Genomic DNA, 20,196 nt, shown 5'->3' on the forward strand with positions numbered 1-20,196 from the left:
TGAAGCTGATATCATTCTTTTATATCAAAGCTTTTATTTAAGAAGGAAGAGAAAATGTCCTTTTTGAATAGTTTTGAGTGGGATTCTGAAAATAACTTATCTAAGAAGGCTTTCATTTTTAGAAAGATAACAACAATGGATAGTGGAGAAGATAATGAAGTAGCAGCAACTTTCCCTAGTACCTTAAACACAAACACTATATCAAAGTCAATAGAGAATTAAACTTTTATGCGCATCTGTACATTGTAAAACTTACATATTTTTGCTCTTTTAGATGCTTTAGCTTCTAATTGTCCTTTATTCAGGAAAACTTATTTGACTTTTTTCTTTTTTTTTTTTTTGGCTCTGTTGGGTCTTCGTTGCTTCACGCAGGTTTTCTCTAGTTGCCACGAGCGGGGGCTACTCTTTGTTGCGGTGCCTGGGCTTCTCATTGCGGTGGCTTGTCTTGTTGCGGAGCATGGGCTCTAGGTGCGCGGGCTTCAGTAGTTGTGGCACACAGGCTTCAGTAGTTGTGGCTCGCAGGCTCTAGAGCGCAGGCTCAGTAGTTGTGGTGCACAGGCTTAGTTGCTCCGCAGCATGTGGGATCTTCACAGACCAGGGCTCAAATTTGTGTCCCCTATGTTGGCAGGCAGACTCTTAACCAATGCGCCACCAGGGAAGTCCCTAACTTATTTTTAAAATAAGTTTATATATTTTATATATACTTCCATTTTCTCATTACTATCTTAAAAATGTACTGATGTATGCATATTATCTGTGTATGTGTCCTTTTCACAAACGAACTGAACTTGCCAATGATTTTTATCATCTGCCTATCATGGAGGCAAATATATTTTTTAAAAATTTCAGCTCTTATTATTACCTCCACTCTCCAGTTTCCCAGTGATCTTCCAGCATCTGTCTTAGCTGCCCATCACAAATACCCTTCTTAGAAAATGACAACAACCCCTTGTATAGAATTGATTTTATGCTAAACACTATTCTAAGTGCCTGAGTATCATATGAAATTGATGTCGTTATTGCCCCCATTTTACAGATGGCACAATGAAACAAAGAGAAATTCAATAACTCACCCACAGTCATACAACTTATGGTGGCAGAACCAATATCCAAATCAAGGCAGCCTGTCTCCAGAGCCCATTTTTTTTAACTTCTATAAACCCCTGAAACTCGACCATTCATTTCAGTTATTAACCCAGCAGTTATCAGTATAGTTCATAACATTTATTTCCATTAAAATTGTATTTCTTTCCAAACCACAGTCTATTCTCTCTGAAAAGTTTTCTTCAGTTAGATAAATGCATGGAGTACAAACTTTAATATTATGAGTTTGTTTCTGAAATATATTTTTCTGATATTAATGTCTTCTTTCCTTGCAAATGAAAAATTTATCACATTATAAATTACCTGAAAATTTCTTTAAAGAGAGACCATTCTTAGATGCAACTCATATAATGCAAATACATCATGTTTAGTACTTTGTGTGGTTGTAGCTTTCTTGATATTTGTCTTTGTGATTAAGTAGATAATCAAAAAGCTTTTTCTAAAAAAAGTACTAAAAATCTTATAATGTTCCTGACAAGAAAATGATTAAGAAATTAAGATCACAGAGAAACATGGCACATGAATTTAATCCATATTAATGTTATATATTAGCTTTGAATATTTTCCCTGATGCAAAGTCTAAGATATTTAGAATATTTTTCTTTCTGTGAAGTCTCAACAATATATCCCTTTAAAAGAATCCCTTAGGAAGTCATTTCTTGTATAGTTTGTGCCTTAGGGCACAGCAATTTCTTAACAAGTGTTAAAGAGCAAAAGATAACCCTTTTCTCCATTACCACCAAACACTCCCTTTTTTACTTACTATGCCATATTCACTTGAGTCCCCATAAAACTAACAGCAGAGAAAATTTTGTCCATAGTTCTTGTATTATATTTTAAGCTTTTAGTCCTTTTTGCTTCCTTCACTGTCCAAGCCCTTGACCCACCTCAGTAAGGTTTTTAAGAAACTTTTAATGTTAATAACTGTTAACTATTGTTTAAGGGTTTCATAGTTCCCATATTATTTTATGAACACTACTAAGGCTGGAAAGTACATAAAGACTATTAGAACAGATTCACTTATGGCACCTTTATCGCCAATAGTTGACTTCCTCAGTCACTGTTGTTATAGACAGGCAGATCCTTTTGAATTGATAGGCAAACATCCATTGAACATCTTTTATATGAACAAATTATGAAAGTGGGGTTAGACAAGTAAATATATAACAAGAAGGTATCTGAACATGCTCTATCGTTCACTCGGTATATGCTTTTAAGAAAGTTTCATGACTTTTTAAAAAATTTATTTATTTATAGCTGCGTTGGGTCTTTGTTGCCACACACACGGGCTTTCTCTAGTTGCGGTGAGCAGGGGCTACTCTTCATTGTATTGCGCGGGCTTCTTATCACGGTGGCTTCTCTTGTCGCAGAGCACGGGCTCTAGGCATGTGAGCTTCAGTAGTTGTGGCACACAGGCTTAGTTGCTCTGCAGCTTGTGGGATCTTCATGGACCAGGGCTCGAACCTGTGTCCCCTGCATTGGCAGGTGGATTCTTAACCACTGCGCCACCAGGGAAGTCCAGTTTCATGACTTTCTAAACTCTTCTTTTATAGAGATTATATAATGGCTAATAGACTGTGAGTGTATTTTACCTCACTTTCTTTCCTCTAGTAGGCACCCAATAAAAGTTTATGAAATGAATAAATATAAATAGTTAGCAAAATTACTGAGAAATCTGTCATCCAGATTCTCTCTGTCACATTTTCCAAAGCAAAGATTTAGGGTAACATCAAAGGCAAGAACTGTATTTGTGAACACTTAGGGAGACTTTTTATTGTCTTCTTCTAAATGAGTGAAACTATCTTCAAAAAGCCATTTTTACATCTTTCCTATATACTTCTCTATTCCTCTGCCTTTTCTTTTTACTTGGTTTTTCCTTTCTCTCACTATAAGAGTTCATATAGTGGTTTTACTGTAGTAATAATTATGGGAATAAGTGGAAAACTTTTCTTAATGTCTGGTCTTAATTGTGAAGGGAATCTGTTATCCAAAAGAATTATTTGCAAATATATCCAGACTTGACTTTACAAGTATTTTACTCTTAAGTAGAAACTATTTCTAGAAAGTAAAGGTCTGAAACCCTCCAAATTATCTCAGATAGTGGGCACAGTTATCATGGATGTATTAAACCTAGGATGACATTTGAAACTGTTATCCACTCTGAAAAACAATGGCTTTGCTTTATATCTTTGATAAAGTAAATATTCTCAAGGTACAATGAGGTTTGGAGCAAAACAAATCCCAAACACGGGTCATGTTGAAGATCCTTTCTTGAAAACTCTAAAATTTGTGTTGAAAATTAAAACAATAAATCATAGTATGACAGGAAAAATGTGTAACAGGCAGTTTTAGCTCTGGAAATGACTTGAGCACTTGGAACTGTTTGTTCTAAATCTAAATCTAAATCTTTGTTCTAAATTGAGAAATGTAACAAAACAATACTGGAACTAAGCTATCAGAGACAAAAACCTGAAAATATTTCTATTTTAATCCCGTGGTTGATTAGTTTTGTTTTTGTTTTTGTTTTCTCTCCAGTGCCACAGTCCTAGCCTAATTAAATGAACATGTAATTCTAATTTTAATTTTATCAAAAATAGAAATCAGAAACAAGTCACAAAACCCTCTAAACTAAATAACTCCGAAATGATGTTTCAGGAAACTACTCTTTTCATCTCTGCATGATTTCTTCTGAAACCTTTTTAGTTCATATGCAAAAATCATCAATTAAGTCTGTGACAGCTTTTTGAGTAAGAGCAAACTTTGCCTTGACTCCTCTGCAAGTTCAGAATTGATCCCTTAATCTCTCCCTCCCTCTGCTCTGTCTTTCCTTCCATCTCTCTTTCCCTCTCCCTCCCCCTTCCCTTCTTCAGAGGCAGCATCAAATTTTGGATGACCATTTGGATTTTTCAGAGGAAATAGACACAATTTCAAGTCCAGGTTCTACTATTTTTACCTGTGAAAACTTGAGCACCTTACTTATCCTATTCAAACCTCAATGGTCTTACCTATAAAATGGAGCTAATAAAACTCACACAGAATGATTAATATGATGAAATTAGAAAATAAAGTACTTGACATATAAAAAGCATTCAATAAATGTAAGACATTATTTTAAAATACTATTTCTCTTTTGCTTTCTATTCTCTTCCCCTTCCTTCTTTTGTCCTGACTTCAATATAGCATGCTAGGCACTTGATAAGCTCTGTGGTATCATAGTGAAAGAAACCTCATTTTTCCATTCCAGGAGCTCACAGTCTATTAGAGAAGATAAGACCAAAACATGGGGAGAGGGATAAATGAGGCCAAAAGTGGCCAGTTCTTTAAAAGAGTTTTAGACAAATATTTGTTTGAGACAAAGGACTATGCTGGCTATATACAGTTTAGGACAAAGGTATGCTGCTGCTAAAGAATGACTATTTCTATATCTGTTCTCTTCCCTAATACCAGTAATAGCTAACATTTTGGGGGTACTTGCTCTATATTTTACTTTTGTGGAGCTGCTTCATGTGCAAACTGATTAGTCGAAGTTCTTCCTTGGAATTTCTTGAGTCGCAAGATGCTCTTTACGTAACTCCTCCACCTCGTGATAAAATATTTCAGTTTCTTGGACATTCTGGATAAATTGGATAAGCAGTTGTTAATTCCAGTTGAGTCCAATTCAAAATGTTGATCTCTTGCATTGCAGAACTACAGGAAAGTATAATGGTCCCAAAAGCAACTTTCAATCACAGTGGAGTAGGAGTCAGTGGATAAATGCCCCAGCCTCTAAATCCTGGATGGGTGCTGGGAACACTTTCAGGTGTTCTAACTAAGCTTCACAGAGGGTCCTGAGCAGGACTAAGATTAGAATGGTAACCACTCATTAACACATGCTATTGGCCCTTTTCCCTTCTTTGTATCACTTTTTCTTATCCATCACTTGTGCTTGCTTGATCAACTCCCAAATAAAATACTTGCACCCAAGTCCTTTTCTTTGCTTCCGATGATGGGAAAATTCAATGTCAGATATGTTCCAACAGTATCTGATAATAGAAGTCATTGAGTAAATAGCACTGTCATCATCATCATCATCATTATCATTAATAAATTAATGATAAAGGCTGAAGTTCAGCCAGTACAACACAACAGTTATTAAATAATTTGATATCACTCCTCATAATAATTGTTAATTATTTAGTACTTAATATGTAACAAGTACAGTTCCTAAAGACCTTAAGGTTTTAACTTATTAATCCTCGCTACTGTGATAAGAAGCAATTTTCATGCCACATTTTACAGATAAGAAAACTGAAGCATGTAGCTTTAATTAACTTGATCATAGTCACAGAGCTAGTCAGAGGTTAGTAGAATTAGGTTTCAAAACCAGACAGCCTGTCTCTGGAGCCATCACACTTAACCACTGCAGATAAACTGACTTAGTCATAGTCATCACCATGAAGACCAAAATTAGAGGGTTTTTCTGGTTGGTTTGTTTTTAGTACTTTGCCTTCATCTGGAAGAGTATAGCCTTCAATTTAGGAGATTATCCAAGTCATTTTAGCCAGTCTTTTGCGTAAAGGTTTTGATATGCATTCTGGTCGATTCTTTTCCTGAACCTTAACTACAGGGTTATGATTCTACTATATCATAGCACCATTTGATATCAGGAAGAGATTCAGTAGAATATTAGAAAGATTTTTTAAACTGAAACTGACATGATCACTGGAGCAAATCGCGAAAACAGTTTTGCTATCTCCAGACTTAGTAACTTTAAAACTTGAATACACAATATTTGTTTTCATTGTTTAGAATGCCCTCTTTCTGGCCAGTTTTTACTTATCTTTAATTATAATAGAGGTAATCTTCTCTAGAAATCTGTCCTTTGCCTTTGCAATTGAGATTATTTGCTTTCCTCTCAGTTTCCATGGTATATTATTTTTACCTCTTTTCTGACTTATCTCATGGAATTATGGTGGGTGTGTGTGTGTGTGTGCACGCGCGTGTGTTTTACCTACTTCATGAGTGCCTTAAGGCAGGGATTGAACTTGTTCAGAATTGGATCCCCAGTCACTGGCAAAATTAAATGACAAACTTTTAATATTTAACTGGATAAATAAGTGAATGGTCAGAAATTTAAAAAAAAATCTTGAACAGGGGCTTCCCTGGTGGCGCAGTGGTTGAGAATGCAGGGGACACGGCTTCGAGCCCTGGTCTGGGAAGATCCCACATGCCACGGAGCAACTGGGCCCGTGAGCCACAATTACTGAGCCTGCGCGTCTGGAGCCTGTGCTCCGCAACAAGAGAGGCCGCGATAGTGAGAGGCCCGCGCAACGCGATGAAGAGTGGTCCCCGCTTGCCACAACTAGAGAAAGCCCTCGCACAGAAACGAAGACCCAACACAGCAATCAATCAATCAATCAATCAATCAATAAGAACGTGAATTTCTAAAAAAAAAAAAAAATCTTGAACAGCCTACGGATTCACTTTCATGAAGGTAATAGGAAGGAGGTATAACTCAAGTTACTTTAATAAAAGGAAAAGCAGAAGAACCAGGATAAGAAAGAAACAGAATCAAGGCATTACTGGGGATTAGAGAATAGGAAATAAAGGACAATGGAAGAGAGGTTCTTCTCCAGAGGTTAAGGTGACTTATGTCCTGGTTACCACAACAATTCCAGTTTACAGATGCTTTCTTGGTATAATTATAAGTGCCCCATTAAACTTACAAAAGTGCACCAGTGTGGATGATAAACTTTGTGATCAATTTGCCACAGAAAAATGTAGATGTTGCCCTGGAAGAAGGAGAAATGCTTGTTGGGAAAACAAACATTATAAGATGGGAGGTGGTTATATGGTATGTTTTTATATTGGGACTTTGGATCATTTGATAGCTGTAGCAATAAGAACCACCCTGATTTAACAAGCACATTTTTAGTTTGTCCAACCAAAAGCCAAAAAGCAAAGAGATCTGATTCAACACTTTGGAGACAGTTTTGCTGCCATCTTAAAGTTAAAGGCAACTACTCAGTTCAAAAGACTTTTCTCTCTCAGGGGAAAAACCATAATGCCCTGAGAGGGTGAGGTAACACAGAATTTTGGATTTAGGTACATACTGAAACATAAATCATTCCATGGAAGCCATAGAAATAAAAAAATCTGAGGTCACCTTAAACCTTATAAAGAATTGTAGCTGCTTAAAATCTGAGAATAATCACTAGCCCATTTAAAAATAGTCTTCAATCTTATTTAAAACTGATTTGTTTAAATGGAAGTACATTTAGAACAAAGCTGTTATCTGGGTTCATGACTATGATCCAACATTTTAATTTAAACTCCCTTAAAATTGATTCAGGGGCTTCCCTGGTGGCGCAGTAGTTGAGAATCTGCCTGCCAATGCAGGGGACACGGGTTCGAGCCCTGGTCTGGGAAGATCCCACATGCCGCGGAGCGGCTGGGCCCGTGAGCCACAATTACTGAGCCTGAGCGTCTGGAGCCTGTGCTCCGCAACAAGAGAGGCCGCGATAGTGAGAGGCCCGCGCACCGCGATGAAGAGTGGCCCCCACTTGCTGCAGCTAGAGAAAGCCCTCGCACAGAAACGAAGACCCAACACAGCCATAAATAAATAAAATTTTTTAAAAAAATAAGGCAATTTAAAAATTGATTCACAAATCTCAAAATTATTCACAATGGTGAATAACCTTATTAAAATAACCTGGTGATTTTGTTCGGATGAATTAATGATAATTACTAATATGCCTGGGAATTTTAAAAGGGAAATTTATTTATTTATGTATTATTTATTATTGTTGGGTTGACTTCTGATAACACGTGTCCCCTAAATATGTACCAGAAAGAATTGCAATTGCCATGGGGTTCTTGGTAACTTACTCCAGGCAGTCCTTGTTTTCTGAAAAGCCAATTTACAAAATTCCCATTAGCAATGATGATGAAAAGCCACACTGTGAAACCATTAGCCCAGGGTCTCTTTGCACAGTTTAGCCCCCTAGTACATTTCAAATGTATTTGACCTTTCAGAGCAAGGGATGAAAGAAGGTGACCCTTCTCATCAAAAAATCTACAAATAGTAAATGCTGGAGAGGGTATGGAGAAAAGGGAATCCTCTTGCACTGTTGGTGGGAATGTAAATTGATACCACTACTATGGAAAACAGTATGGAGGGTCCTTAAAAAATAAAGAATAGAACTACCATACGACCCAGCAATCCCACTACTGGGCATATACCCTGAGAAAACCATAATTCAAAAAGAGTCATTTACCACAATGTTCATTGCAGCTCTATTTACAATAGCCAGGACATGGAAGCAACCTAAGTGTCCATTGACAGATAAATAGATAAAGAAGATGTGGCACATATATACAATGGAATATTACTCAGCCATAAAAAGAAACGAAATGGAGTTATTTGTAGTAACGTGGATGGACCTAGAGACTGTCATGCAGAGTGAAGTAAGTCAGAAAGAGAAAAACAAATACCATATGCTAACATATATATATATGGAATCTAAAAAAAAAAAAGGTTCTGAAGAGCCTAGGGGCAGGACAGGAATAAAGATACAGACGTAGAGAATGGACTTCAGGACACGGGGAGAGGGAAGGGTAAGCTGGGACAAAGTGAGAGAGTGGCATGGACATATATACACTACCAAATGTAAAATAGCTAGTAGGAAGCAGCCGCATAGCACAGGGAGATCAGCTTGGTGCTTTGTGTCCACCTAAAGGGGTGGGATAGGGAGGGTGGGAGGGAGACACAAGAGGGAGGAGATATGGGGATATATGTATACATATAGCTGATTCACTTTGTTACACAGCAACAACTAACACAACACTGTAAAGCAATTATACTCCAATAAAGATGTTAAAAAAAAGAAAAAGTGACCCTTCAATTAACTTAGTTCTACAGTTCAGTTTGGAAAAGGATTTATATTTTCAATTATTCTCTGAGTGAGGCTTCTTGTTGATAAGCATCAGACCAAGTCACCTTAGGAGGGCTGTCATGGAATTCCATGGGTGTTCTGTCTGCTTCATTATGGCAAAAAAAAAAAGTAATGGGTAGGAGTAAGACTTTGCTTGATTCTCAGAGGCTTAAACTCCAGAGGTGATCTTATATTTTGTAAAGAAGCAACCCTCTTCCTTTTTTTTTTTCGGTTTTTATTTATTTATTTATTTTTTTAACATCTTTATTGGAGTACAATTGCTTTACAATGGTGTGTTAGTTTCTGCTTTATAACAAAGTGAATCAGTTATACATATACATATGTTCCCATATCTCTTCCCTCTTGCATCTCCCTCCCTCCCACCCTCCCTATCCCACCCCTCTAGGTGGTCACAAAGCACAGAGCTGATCTCCCTGTGCTATGCAGTTGCTTCCCACTAGCTATCTATTTTATGTTTGGTAGTGTATATATGTCCATGCGACTCTCTCACTTTGTCACATCTTACCCTTCCCCCTCCCCATATCCTCAAGTCCATTCTCTGGTAGGTCTGTGTCTTTATTCCTGTCTTGCCACTAGGTTCTTCATGACCTTTTTTTTTTTTTTTTTTCCTTAGATTCCTTTTCAACTGGCTACTTATATGCAAGACCAGATAGGGAGGCTCCCTGTTGGGATAGCTATAAGACTTCTGATATATTCAAAAGAGAAGAACTTAAAAAATAATCAGCTCAATAATCATAAAAAGCCAGGTGACAGAGCAAAACACACTGACCTCATAAACAGAAACTGATATGCTCAAAGTGATTTAGTATTCCCAAGTTTGAATCTAGGGCAAATAACTCACTTTAATGTTAGTCATTTTAAAACTATTCATCAATTATTATAATACCCTGAATTCAAGAGACAAACTTGCTCTCTAAGATTCTAATTATGGGAGTTATTTCATGGTTGCTACAACCCTGGGCAGACTGTTTACAGGGAAAATGTTTTCATATCTACAATGGTGAGTGTGCCCACCCGCACACTCAGATATCCATGATTAATGAAATGTGTTGTTTATTTCACTAATCCTGAAAACAACTGTGAATATTCATTTTTCCCTACAGACTACCCTTAGATTAACATTTAAATTTCCACTGAATCACACTGAGGAGAAGCCATGGCTATTGCTATTTATAACCATTTAGCACTTTCTTGTATCAATTTCAATTTAACTGAGAGACTGAAATACAATAAAGATAACTTTAGAAAAAAAGTCTTACTAAAATTTATCTGAGAAAAACATCTGCTTATAATGTACTGGGTAGAAAGGCAACATACACATTCAAAGAGATAAATAATTATCTAACTATAATATAGGCTATTGACAGTAAATGTCAAGTAAATGTTGCAGACAGGAAATGCAGCAGATTATGAGAAGGAAAATAGATCAGCCCTGCCCTCTGATATGACAAGGCTAGGAAGCGTTCCAAGATTTGTGAGTTTGATTTTGGTATTTGAAAATAAGTAAGCCTTCTAGAGGCAGAGAGGTGGGTACTCCAGACTGAAGATGAATCTTGAATATTAAAGTTTTAACAGACAAGGCAAATACTGTTAACTGCTATAACACACAAACCCAGCATTATCAATTGCTTAACATAATAAACTTTTGTTTGTCACTCAGGTGAAGTCTACATGCAGGTTAGGTAGCCCTCCTCCGTCTTGTAGTTATACCCTCTTGAACATATGTTCTCCATGTTCACAACGTTGGGAAAGAGACTGGAGGAAGCACACCAGTTTTAGTTAGCCTGTGCCTCTGGATTTGAACTTCACAAGTGTTTCTCAGTTTTTTTCTCCCCACAAAGGTGGGACAGGATGGCTAGAGCCGGCTGAAGTTGTGTATTTCCCTTCCCCAGGTAAATTGGGCTCTTATAATATTAAATCTTAGGCTTTGGTTAATTACTTTGCCTTGAGGGCAGACCTTGTTGATAAGAACAGAGTACTTTGACCTATTTCAAAATGGTTCCTTTTCCCCTCACCTGCTGGAAACCCAAGGGGATTTTTTTTTTCTGATATTTACGGGGAGAATCTGGTCCTGCTCCCAGAGGTAAATCCACAATACTGTGAGTCTGTCCATGACTGGATCCCCTGGAGTTTTTAACTGTCACAGTTGTCTGCACTGAAACACCAGCCATTCATTAATTACATTTCCGGTTTTTCTACTCCAGCACTAGTTCACATGGTGAGTCTCTGCTCTTGTAAGTCATGTTGACCTGAAACAAAGAGACTGCCAGATATTTCTCCAGAAAATATGGGTTTATCCCGGATCAGCAGACAATTGGAATTCAGGCTCTGAAACCATGGCGAGCCACATGCAAGTCCCCTACACAGCAAGAGAAGGAGAACTCTTTTATAGAGAGAAAAAGGAAGTTGGAAGGGGTATACTAAACAAAGAGTCCATGGCTTTCATTGGCTGAGTCCTTGCCAGGAAGGAAGAGGAGTCTTTCTTCTTCCTGTTTGCCTCTGCTGTCTTCACAGGGCGTAAGAGCTCTCCTAACTCTATTTAATTGAGGTTTCTATTTATTAACTTTTTACAGCCATGACATCCTGTATTCACCTATCTTTCCAACCTTGGGACAGAGGTTTGCCCTGTGGTCTTCCCTGTCTTATAGATCCAAAAACAGTTGTTGATTTTTCAGTCTGTTAAGCTTTTTACTTGTTTGTTAGGATGGAGTAGCAACTTCCAAGCTCCAGATATTCTGAACTGAAACTCAATTCACACCAGTTCTTAACTGTTTTGTTCTAAGAGTTATACATGCCATTTTTGCTCATACCTCGTTGTCCAGAGTTAGTCACATGTCTTCAGCCCAAATGAGAGTGAGGTTGGAACATCAGGAAACTACAAGGACATCTCAAAATCACTAATCTTCTCTATTATATATAGTTACATGTAAGATAAGTTTCATGTTCTTGTTGCAGTTCTGTAAGAGAGTAATTGATGATGGATTTAGAAAATTATTTTGAGTTGAAATTATGGAGTGTTTTGAACATAAAATGGGGATTGATTTTATCTTTTAAGCAACTGAAAGACATGAATGATTCTGAGCCCAGAATGTTATATTCCAGAAGACATTCTAAATGAAGAAATATGTGTGTGTGTATGTGTATGCATGTGAGGGGTAAAAGAACAACACATTAGATATGGTATGGGTTATTCATTAGACAAGATGATTTTTCCAGGGTTCTGAATCTTTCACTCAAAGTAAAAAATCAAATGAATAAATTGCCTAATGTTGTACAATGTATGGGTAGGTTGTAAAACACGCTGGTCCTGCTCTGTGGGAAAAGTCATGATTACGTACCTAAATTGTATTAGCCCAGGGTGCCATAACAAAATACCATAGACTGAGTGGCTTAAATGACAGACTTTTTTTTTCCTTACTGTTCTGGAGGTTGAAGTCTAAGATCAGAGTGCCAAGGTTAGGTTTTGGTAAAGGCTGTCTTCCTGGTTTGCAGAAGGCCACTTCTCACTGGGTCCTCACATGGAGGAAAAAAAAACAAATTCCCTAGTTTCTCTTACAAAGCCGCTAATCCCATCATGGGCCAGACTCTCATGATGTCATCAAAACCTAATTACCTCCCAAAGGCCCCATCTCCAAATGGCATCACATTGAAGGTTAAGGCTTCAATATATGAATTTTGGGTGGACAATTCAGTTCATAGCATAAGTTAACCAAAGGTGAAAATTGGCCTTGACACTGGAAAAAGTATGATTGGTTCTCATCTTTGTCCCATGTAGGAGGACATCTCACTTTCCATCCATTTGTCCAATTATTAATCATTTCTTGAAACTTATATGAGAACCCAGCTTCTAATTTAATCCTCTTTTAATTACCACATTCTACAACAGATTTCTCCCATCCATGAGGCTTTTTTAGTTAAAGTCAATCGCACACATAACTGGCCTCTAATTGGCTCATTAACAGGGTTGTAAATGAATTTACACTTAAAGGAATAATTACAGATGCATTTTATATAGTATAATTGTTTTCTTGTTAATGTTATATAAATAACACATGTGCAGAATGTAAAGTAAATCTGCTGCAACAGTGTGTTCTTCTTCATATTGCCAGCACCTAGACTGGGGATTATTTATACTGGAATCTCTGTTAAAGTGATAGAATAGTAAAATATCTATTAATTATAGACTATCTATTAACAGGTTGGATAGCATAATTGATAGATGTAATTTATTGTACATTTTGTGGTAATTGACTGCTCTCCAAACAAGTGTCCTATTGTTTCTGAAAATAGTATAAGTCGCAATTTATTTACTTGATATTATTGTAGAATCTCTGACTCCCTGGAAACCTGGATCCCTGATTTTAGAGTTTACCTCTTTACTCAAAAGAAAATATATTCAGAAGAAAATGTAGCAACTCTACACAAATATTAATTTTTCTTAGAATGAGGAAAAAGAAATAAGAAAAAAAAATTGGATAATGCTAACCTTGGAAAAAGAGGAAGAAAAAAGTACTCTTGAGAAAGAAATTTTGGCCTTTGATAAAAGAATACAAAATAGACTAATTTAAGGTAATTATTTGGTTGAGGGAGTGGAGGGAAATAAAAGGATCAACTTAATTGGGGCTGTTTGTGGGACAAGATGACACCAGTTTGTTGGTTGGCTTTGGGTGAACTAACTTTCTAATATTTTACCTTTAATTGGTCTATCAAAAGTTAACCAAATGTACAACATTTCTATGACTCTGTGCTGGACCCAGTGTAGTTGCTGGGAAGTTTACTGCCAATCCTAGTGACAACAATCATATTTCAAGGAGAGTGACTATACTGTCTTTTTCTTTTATATAAGAGGACTCAATAAGAAAGTGTTGATTAATGAACACCTGTAGATACATCTGCTCCTCTGGATCTCTGTGATCTTCCTTGAGATTAATAGAGCAAGAGGTGCATGTTGAACAACAGAGGAAATCCCTTTTCTCCTTTGCTGCCATTCATAGAGACAAGCATATAAAGTCAATCCACAGAGATGTGGGGGAAAGGTAGGGCCCACCTTACGCTAGGCCTTATACACTAGATTTTGTATTTTACACTAGACGCAAAAGGGAAATAACCTAATTTGTTTGGGGATCAAGAAATCCCCCAAATAAAACATAAAGTATAACATATACAGAATAATAGATAATCCTCACTGTGGCCTAGACCACACCACGTGACCTGTCTCTGCCCCAGTCTCATCTCCTGCTCTCCCCATTTCTCTCTGCTTCAGTTCCTGGTGGTTTATCAGTTTTTGTTAGTTATAGTTCCCATGGGGTTTGGCTGCACTGTGACTGCTATCTTTTGGTGTCTGAAATAGTCACATAAGTGAAAAAGCCTGGGTGACTATCTGTTCCTTACAACTAAAAGAGAGAACTAAAATGGCCTCAAACACTCTCTACTAGATAAATTATTGCAGTTAAAAAATAGAATCTTTTGTGCTTGTGTTCTTTACCATAAGCTTCTGGAGAATAGTGTTTATTTCTTATTTACGTTTTATCACTATAGTAGCTACCAATGCTTCATGTGTATTAAATGCTGAATAAGTGAATGATGGCAGGAAATTAAGCAGCTTATCAAGTCAGCAGGTATCTTCTTCTGCCCTTTCCCCACCAAAATTTCAAGAGATCACAAAAGTCACTAGAAATTTTTCTGGTCACAGGATTTAACTTCTGGCCATATTTCTCTTGGGGCCTCTCTTTTAACAATGAATTTGTCCTAAATCTCTGTGGTGCATCATTTGTTGACCTTTTATTAAATGTTGTCTGAGGTTCACTGGGAAGTTAGAAAGATTTGGAAGAAAGAGCTCCTTTTTATACCATGGACAAAACAGAGGCCCTCTTGAAGACTTTGACCTCTGTAAACAGGCGAGTAGAGTCTGGGATCATACCATTCAATGTAGGTTCAGAAAAGAGAACTGAAGTGGACACTCAGACAAAAAAGAAATCGTAAACAGAACCCTGAAGGTGAAGTTCAGAAACTGCTTAGAGAGTATATCAGAGACCATGTAGAGTTCCAAATGGAAACCTAGAATAATGAAGTGAGAAGCTAGCAGTTTTAGATGTTGCAACTATCACTAAATATATCAGTGAACCAAAATTCCCTGGGAACTATTTTCAAATTCAAATGTCTGGTTATCCCTACTAAGGGCAGATCAGAACCTGCCTGCTAACTGTAACAACTAGGATAATCAGGTTCTGTTTCTATTTCCTGCTTATTCACATATGGGCTACATCTTCTATTTTCTTGCATGCTCAGCGTATTTTACGTTGAACATTATGGAGGACACATTGTAGAAGTTCTAGTTAATCTTTCTCTGAATGGTGTTGACTTTTATTCTTGGAGGCAATTTAATTAATTAATTAAATTATTAAATACTGGAGGCTTAGATTTATACATTGTTAGGATAGACCTGTTTCAATTTAGTTTTTCCCTTAGTTCAAGGCTTATATATACATAATGTGCATCTCTTCTGGACTTGCGGTGGAAAACCTAAAGTGTTTAGTGTGTCCCTCTTAATTGCACTTAAATTCCGTACTCCTATCTCCATTAAAATAGCATAGAAATGAGACATCCTCTCAGGTCAGTCAATCTTCCAACACCATTATCCATTAAAGAAAGGCAAATAAAAACTACATTGAGATACAACTTCATAAACATTAGGATGGAAACCTTAATTAATTAAAATATTTTAAATTGGAAAATAACAAGTGTTTGTGAGGTTGTGCAGAAACTGGTACCTTTATACATTGCTAATGGTAAAATTATTGAACCACTATGGAAAATATGTTCAAGGTTCCTGTCTTAGTCCATTTGGGCTACTATAACAAAACTACCATAGACTGGGTGGCTTATAAACAACAAACATTTATTTCTTACAGTTCATGAGGCTGAGAAGTCCAAGATCAAACCATTGGCAGATTCGATGTCTGGTGAGAGCCAAATCTCACATGGCAGAAGAGCTAAGAGAGCTCTCTCAGTCCTCCTTTATAAGAGCACTAATTCTATTTTTCAGGGCTCAGTCCTTATAACCTAGCCACCTCCCAATCAATCTACTTTCTAATACCTGGTGGGTAGGTTTCAACATATGAATTTTGTGGGGGACACAAACATGCATACCATAGTAGTTCCTCACAAATTAAACATAGATGGCATATGGCTCAGCAATTCAACTCCTACATATATACTATAAAGAAAAACAGGCACTCAAACAAATTCTTATACACAAATGTTCATAGCAGCATTATTCACCATAACCAAAAGGTGGAAACAACCCAAACGTCCATTATCAGACCAATGGATAAATAAATTGTGTTATATAAATAAAGTGGAATATTACATAGCCATAAAAAGAGATTAAGTGCTATTGCATACTATAGCATGTATTATCCTTGTAAACATTAGGCAAAAAGTGAAATAAGCCAGGCAAAAAAGTTTGCATTTTGTGAGACTTTATTTATATGACATATCCAGAACAGATAAATTAATAGCCACAGAAGGGAGATTGGTGATTTCCAGGGGCTGGAAGAAGAGAGAAGTGGTTAGTAACTGCTTATGTACTAGTTTTTTTTAAAGTGGTGAAAATGTTTTGGATCTATACTGTATAGAAGTGTTGGTTACACTACACTATGAATGTACTAAATGTCACTGAATTGCTTAGTTTAAAATGGTTAATTTTATACTGTGTGAATTGTACCCAATTTTAAAAATTACAAAAACAAACAAACAAAAAAAGAAGGAAGGCATAGAGAATACCACCGTATACAGACAAATTCCTTCTCCATGACTTCCACATTTTTCTATGCAACAGAAAAACCCCAAATCATTTAAAAAATATTTTTCTGGTAAGAAAAATTATAATTTCAAGGTCAAACAAATAATAATGCCAAGTGAATGAATAAGGTGATATTTTATTTTGTGTATACAGTGTTCCTAGATTTTATTTCTTCTGTTTTCCCCATATACTCATATGCCATCAAATATTAAATAAGATACATATTTCAAGAAATTTTTGAGCATTCACTAATTGAATAATACTGTCTCAGGCACCAGCAGGGTAGGGTTAATGAGGTACAAAAATAAATAAGCTAAATTTCCTGTTTTTAAGATGCACACTATATAGTAAGCAAGTTGTAAATTAACTCTTTCCATCATTGTACAAAGTAGAAAAAGTAAAGTGTCAAAAGAGAGGTGTATATATTTGCCCTATTTGAGAGCATATTTGCAGCTAAGAAAACCAAGAACGAATTCTGAAAGCAGGCTAATCTTGACCCTTGAGGACAGGTAAGACTTTGGCATGCAAGGATTGGGAAAGATATTCTTTTTTTTTTTTTTCTTGGCTGCGCTGCGCGGCTTGTGGATCTTAGTTCCCCAGTCAGGGATCAGCTGGCAGTGAAAGCAGAGTCCTAACCACTGGACCCCCAGGGAATTCCTGGGAAAGATATTCTAAACAGAAAATATTAACAGGAAAATCAGACAGGGGAGAAAGTACGAAACACATTTTAAAAAGTAGTTGATTCAGGAGTTGTATAGTGTGGGGAAAGTAAAGGTTAATTAAGCAAGTGAAAATCTGAGCTCAGTGAAGAGAGAGACTGTATGGGCCTCATTTGTAATTTATCTCAATGAACAAGCAAAGTTTCCCAGAGATCCCAAGCAATCAGTACATGAATATAATTGAAAGAACAAATAAGTAAACTGAGGTATGACAAAGAATGTGAAAAAGTTCTATAACCTGCAAAGTGCTCTATAATTAAAGACAACTTAGAGCTGGGGCACAAATACTTTGAAGATTACTGCAGTGGAGCCTACTGGAGATTATTCCTAATAGGAACATCATGTGAAGAGATTTACTCAGTTAACTTCAAAGACTGCACAGAAGAAGCAAATGGATTAGATGCTTTATGTTCTCAAACTTCACACTAGAGCCTGTCTAATTAATCTGTAATTACAAAACTAGAATGATTCTTCCTTAAATGTTCCAGGAAGGAAATTATGCTTCTTACAAATTTTGCTGCTAATATCTTGGCAATTAGGAGATACTTCTTAGTAAACAGCCAAACTTAACCATAGGCACAGGAGGACCTTGAAATTTGCTTATGAGATCTCCATACTTCCTCATCTTATCATCACTCCTGTCTTCAGTAAAGCCCACTGGAGGTAGAGAAAGCTAAATCTTCACTGTGGCTTAACTTTTCTTACTCTCCATGAGATAATGAGTTTGAAATTAGGTGACAATGCTCTGCCTAAAAACAATTTTTGTAATAATCCAGGGTGGAATTAGGAAAACCACTTAGAAATCTACCACCTAATGGATATGAGGAATATGACATTTCCTTGGACCAAAGATAGAAAAGTGAAGATAGTAAGAAGATGTCAAATCCTAGGTATATTTTGAAAATAAAACAGAAAGAATTCACTAATGAATTGGCTATGAGGAGTGAGAAAGGGAGAAGTTAAGGGTGTTACCAAGGTTTTTTTTGGTTTGAACTACTAGAAGATTAGAATTGCTATTTATTAGATGGTGTGAATTCCAATATGACCAGGTTTGAGAGTGGGAATCAAGAATTCTGTTTTAGTATGTTCAGTTAGAGAGTCCATTTAGATATCAAAGGGGAGAGTCCGATTCGTGGTATTTGTCAATCTAGAATTCGGTGGACATATCAGGTCTGGAGACATTAATTTGGGAGAAATCATTCTACAAATGACATTTAAGGGCAAGAAACTGAATGACATCACCTACAGAATGAGTTTAGATCAAGGAGAGAAGTGACATAAGAACTTGAACCCACAATTGACTCAATATTTACTCCAAAATTTATAGGCTAGGGAGAAATCGATAAAATGATCTGAAATGCAAAACCTAATGAGGTTGAAGAAAAACTAAAGAGTGTTCTAGAAGCCAAGTATAAAAATTACATAATAAAAAAATGTCCTGTACTGAATTAAGCAAAACCAAAGTGACAAAGTATGCATGATATAAAACTATATAATAACTGGTATTAAATAGACATAGAAGTATCAGTGAATATTTCTGTATATGTTTAATGAACATAAATTTTTTAGAAAACTTCACAGAAGTGAATAACTGGTTACCTCCAGAGACTAGCAGAGAAAAGGATGGAGGAATAGGAAGTAAATCCTGGGTTTTTTTCATACTCTTGTTTTGATTAAAATTTTCACATCCATCACTTTTTAATAAATATTGTTAAAATGAATCTTAATAAAGATGTAATATGAAATATATTTGCAAAATATACATTAATCAATGTTCTGTTTTTACTTAGGTTTTTTTTTAGGTTATAGTTCCCAATTTAAAAAATGTTTGAAATGTCATGAAATGCCATATTTACGTTTTATTAATAAAAATGTTTCTAAACAATAGGGTCAAAAGCAAGAGAATTATGAAACTAATTTCTCTTTTACCTGACTCAGACAACACGGCAATCTCATTAGATTTTCTTAAACAAACAACTGAGCAAAGAGCAGCATGATATAGCAGCAAAAGAGCACAACTAAAAGGCAGATTTAGGATTGTGACGTGAACTGTACCATTTTTGTGACTTCAGGTAAATCACATAATCTTTCTGTGCTTAAATTTTTTAGTCTAGGTAATTAAGATGATAATGATGCCAACAAATTCATCCTGGATGGATACACAAAGCTTCAGTGATTATTAGATGGGATAATGCAAGTCAAATTGGTTTGGAAAAAGGAAAGCCTATTAGATCCCATTAAATCCGTGAAGTATTAAGATCATTGCCTTACACATAAATTAAATCTCTGATCATTTGCTTCCAAAACTTTGATTACAGGAGTTGTGATCCCACAGGTACTTTTTAGAACTTAATATTTATCAAGACTTTTTATATCCCTAATATTTGGAAAGACAATTATGTTACATACGGTGCATTTACTCCATCATCACTGCAGAGCCTAAGGCTGTTTCATATGCAGCATCCTTTCAAAGTCTCGTTCTCTTTCACTGCCTCAAGTGAAAAACTGATTATGATTTTAATCAATCATTCAAAAATAAAGGCTAACTTCCTTAATAGCTCTCATCGTTCAGACAGTATTTCCATCTGAGTCAGCTTACATTTTGTTCTTTATTCGTTTCATCCCATTTACTTTT

General features: G+C 36.2%; 1 long non-coding RNA gene across 1 annotated transcript in view; it reads left to right on the forward strand.

Annotated features, from left to right (window-relative positions):
• LOC132350724 (uncharacterized) overlaps window positions 1-20,196 on the forward strand; it is a 369,839-nt gene that overhangs the window by 233,708 nt on the left and 115,935 nt on the right. The gene's annotated exons all lie outside the window — the stretch shown is intronic.

This window comes from Balaenoptera ricei, chromosome 16 (genome assembly GCF_028023285.1).
Source record: "Balaenoptera ricei isolate mBalRic1 chromosome 16, mBalRic1.hap2, whole genome shotgun sequence".
Taxonomy (NCBI): domain Eukaryota; kingdom Metazoa; phylum Chordata; class Mammalia; order Artiodactyla; family Balaenopteridae; genus Balaenoptera; species Balaenoptera ricei.